Source organism: Engraulis encrasicolus, chromosome 16 (assembly GCF_034702125.1).
Source record: "Engraulis encrasicolus isolate BLACKSEA-1 chromosome 16, IST_EnEncr_1.0, whole genome shotgun sequence".
In the NCBI taxonomy this organism is placed as follows: domain Eukaryota; kingdom Metazoa; phylum Chordata; class Actinopteri; order Clupeiformes; family Engraulidae; genus Engraulis; species Engraulis encrasicolus.
The window spans coordinates 5000822-5005332 of NC_085872.1; the positions used below are offsets into that span (position 1 = coordinate 5000822).

The 4511-nt window shown below is 44.6% G+C and overlaps 1 protein-coding gene across 3 annotated transcripts in view; it reads left to right on the forward strand.

Moving 5' to 3' along the window:
• Positions 1-3141: 3141 nt before the first annotated feature.
• The window catches only part of slit2 (slit homolog 2 (Drosophila)), a 119449-nt gene continuing 118079 nt past the window's right edge, over positions 3142-4511 (forward strand). For all 3 annotated transcript variants that reach the window (XM_063218366.1, XM_063218368.1, XM_063218369.1), the window contains exon 1: positions 3142-4511. This exon is cut by the window's right edge and continues 186 nt beyond it. The gene's annotated coding sequence lies outside the window, so the exon portion shown is untranslated.

The following is a 4511-nucleotide window of genomic DNA, read 5'->3' on the forward strand; positions in this document are numbered from 1 at the left end:
TGCTCCAGTCATCCCTGGGTCACTGTGAGGTAGCGCAGTTTGTCTTGACAGTGCTGTCCTCGACTGTGAGCACCACCAAGGCTGAAGCGCAGACATTCCCTCTTCGATCTGGTAGAACTAGTGTCTCTCAGAAGACACTGGCCTTTCATTGTGGGCCTCTTCTTTTTCAGTAGCTTGTGAATACAGCAGCCAGGAGAGCTCTTTGAGGTTTTCTCTCTGGGTGGAAAGTCCTGCCCCCACACTTATCCAGTAGAGGCAGGTGGAACAGGCTCGGATTAAAGCAGGAGGCTCCTCTTATTGTTGTCACCGTAAGGTGAGGCAACGGTGGAGGTGTTATGGTGGAAACCGTTTTCCAACCTTAGTGAGAAAACAAACAAACAGATTCTTTCAGATTAAACAGATACTCAGACATGCAGCAATAACACAGGTAAGGTTTGTTGACAGATATCCACGTCTGACTGACTCTCTGAAGGAACAAATACATAACAACCTACCACAACAACCACAAACATTAAACTGTTGTTCACATAATATTTACAGTAAATAAAAAAAGGAATCCTTTGAACTTTTGTTAGTTTAAAAATAGTTTGAGGTTTACTTTAAGCTATTAGACCATGTTGAATTGGTAATGTTACTAAATTACAGTATCTTGCAGATGTATCAATGCCTGTTTCAATACAAGAATGTATATTTATTAACTATTAGGCATTGGACCCCAAATGAGAATCTAAATTTAAATCATTCAGTTGTCTTTAGGAAACATATCTACTTACTTAGGCATTCCTGTACAAACATTCAACTAGGAGTTGTATATTTATAGTAGTCATGTTTATTTTAGTGAAATATGTATGGGTATGTTTATTCTAAAGGTGTCCACTGAGATTTAGGAGTGAGAGACATGGAGAGTGAGCATCTCTATAGAATACTAGCTCTGTGTGCATTGGGAATATTATATGTGAATATTTTAAACCCTTTTGCTGGTAATTCTGTAACATTAAACACATCTGTATGGGAAATACACAAGCAACATGGTACTTAAAACAGAAGTTATTTTTACAGTTACAGTTTTTACAGATACAGTTATTTTTAACTACCCTGACATAAAACCGGCTAAATTCATACATGGTATTTTGCAGATACATATTCAATTGGAACCACTCAGAGTGACCTGGGAAAGTTGAAAAGGAACAAAATACTGAACTGAAAGATTTTTGGGGGCATATTTGCGTTTATTTGAAATAGGATTGTGAGAGAGCTAGACAGGAAACAAGAGGGAAAGAGATGGGGAAGGATCAGCAAAGCACCTTGGGTTGGAATCAAAGACAGGTTGTGGGCGTAAAGGTACATCTTAGCTAATTGCGCCACCTTGCCCCCCAACTGAAAGATCTTATAGCCTAATTATGTATGAAACTGATTTATACATTCAAGGGTATCAGATTCGGGCAGCACATGTTCTTAGTGATAAACCATTGTGTGTTTATCTATTTGTCTGTCTGTCGCATACAGATGGCATCATATGGAAGTTCAATTCACACAAACTTTCATTTAAATGTATATATTTTAGGGCATTTTGCCTTTATTTTTGACAGGACAGTGGAGGAGAGACAGGAAACGAGTGGGGAGGGAGAGAGGGAGACGGACCGACAAACGACCCGGGCCGGAACTGAACTCAGGTCGGTGGCACCCAACCCAGCACCCCACCGGGCCTATAGGCCACGCCAGGGCCAACTGTCTCTTTCATGAACCGAGCTCAGCAGAAATCCCCAGGGCTGTATGGAAGCCTATGCTGTGTTAGTGCAGAGGAGAGGACCTGGGTGAGGACATGTGGCTAGAGGCCTGTGTGGCGGGCCGGGCGGGCAGCAGATGTCCCATGGTGAGGAGAACTTCCATCTGGTTAGGGAAGTAGTGACCAGTCACTCCCAGATGGAGAACTGTTTGCAGCAATCACAGCGCCCATAAAATAACAAAAACACAAGTGCCGTAAACTTCCCCAAAACAAACACAGGTACACACACACGCACGCACGCACGCACACACACACACACACACACACTCAGTAAGCTTGAGGAGCGAATAAATGACAAGAAAGTTGCATGGCTGGTGGTCACCTTGTTTGAAGCCACGGAGAGATGTGACAATTTCTTTTGTTCAGTAATGAGAGTGCTGTCTTATCAGATGCATAGCTGCCTTTGTAAGTTAAAATGACCCCAGTGTGAAACCCCTTCGGGTGTGTGTGTGTGTGTGTGTGTGTGTGTGTGTGTGTGTGTGTGTGTGTGTGTGTGTGTGTGTGTGTGTGTGTGTGTGTGTGTGTGTGTGTGTGTGTGTGTTAATAGGTTTCTGTATGCAAACCGTAAACCCTTGTTGGCCTTAAGGCATGTAGCATGAAGAGGAGAGTGAGGTTGTTCTACAGCACCATTCTTTCTGTCTTTTTTGTTACAGCAATTAGAAAAAAATAAACATTTATTTGGAAATGTGCACTTTAGCTGGCTGGTCTACAACAAACCAACTTTGGATTAAATTGCTCCCTATTTTGCTACTCTCACCTTTCTTTCTCTTATCCACTGCTCCCTCTTTCCTCCTTCGTTTCTGTCCCTTCCTGCATTGTGCAGAGAACCTGTTTAGAGAGGACAGTGTGTAGAGTGAAATGAACTGTTATCACCACCAGAGATAACCATCTCCTGCTGCCTTAACAGACTGCTAATGAGCTCCTCACATTCTTATTGCACAATGCTCCTAGGAGAACATGGACTCGAGATTAAAGCCACGCCGTGCCCTGATGCAAATAGTCTAGTTTAGTTATCACATAGCACCCAAACAGTTGATTAATCTGTCATTTAACTTTAACCACACTCTTAACAGGCAAGTGGGAGGTGGTATAGGAGACTACTTGAGCATAGATCACACTACATTTAAGAGCCTACTGCGATACTCACAGCTGTAAATCCACTTTCTGCGTGTCACTTGGTTACACCGTGTTTAGATTTCACCTGATACCTCAAGAATATCATACACCGATGCGTCAAACGCTTGCGTGAAGCGTCAGGTCCGTACAAGGCAGAGTGCCCCTCCGAAAGCGGGCCTGGGGAGGGCTTAGAGGCGGAGTCGTGCTTTGTGTATATAGCACTAATGCATTTAGAACTAGGGAGTTGTACAGTCCCAAATCCTTGCGAATTTACCGTTAAACGCAGACAGAACTGGCGATCTTAACCCAGCCATAATTTAACACGGAGTCAGTATGCTAACACTGGAGCAATAAATCTGGATTTACTTCTTGGACAGCAATTTTGGAAAGTTAATGCAGTTCTAAAACTTTCGAGGTTCGAAAGAAGGATATCTCTGTGACCTCTCAGAGAAGTCACTCCTGTCATGTCTTCGCTATGAAGCTTGGAAATCGCCACGGAACTGTTTTTACGCGTTTTAGTGAAGTGTGATTATTTTTATAGTCTGAAGTCCATTTGTCCAAATCATTGCTCGCGTCATATCTGGAGTATTCAAAGCGGAGCACGGGGATAGCTGCCCCTTGGCGGTTGCACCTCGATCTGGCTTGATTTGAAGACCGCGCTTGATACTTTGTGTAAGCGAGGTTGCAGGTTATTACCATAGAGGAGGAGCCGTGCTGGTCTACCCCTTCACCCCACTCGCCATCAGGTGTTTGTCGGGAAAGGTCTTGTACGGAAACGACAGAACGCATTGACAGTTTGACGTGCCGATAGAGATTACCCCCTGATTCGGTCGCATTGAGGAGCCTCAACAGTGGACTTTTGGCTGGACGGATACGAGAGAGGGGCGAGAGAACTAACTGACAAGACACCGGACGCCTGTGAACCTGTCCGGTCACGTCCACCACTTTATTGCAGCTTTGATCGAGACTTCTCAGCTTGTGGTTGGATTTTAAATGGTCTGGTCTTTCCGACTTGTCGGTGACAAGATGATGGATGCGTGAGGTGGAAATCAATACCTCCCATCGCCTGGTGACCTCCCAGCGCGTGCACAGAAAGCTCTTTGGACAAACGTACACCGACAGCTCACAGCAACTCACGCAGTGAAGCAGAAAAAACCGCAACTGCTCTCTCACCTGGTGTCCCCGCGCTCACGCGTACAAGTGTGTGAATGTGTGAGAGAACGAAGAACCCCGTTTCTGAAGTGTATATGCGCACGCGTTTGTGCGTATAAAGGCTGTACATGTATACAGGCTATTGCGGGGAGATGTGTAACTTTGAGTGACTGCCGCAGAGTGTGTGTTTGAGGTTTGCCCAGTCAATGTGCCGCACTTACGTCTCCCCTTCAAGTGACTTTTATTTCTTACCCTTTCTACACATCATTTGAAGACGTCGAATGCACGCTATGAAGTGCAATTTCCACACTCAATCATAGGCGAAGAATTGCCTTTCAGAGGAGACAGCGAACCCCGGGAATATTTCGAGATTCAGTGGTCCATCTTCTGATTGTCTGGGTGGAACTAAAACACTGAGGATACGCATTCACAGTGAAGCAAAGTCGGATATAGCTTC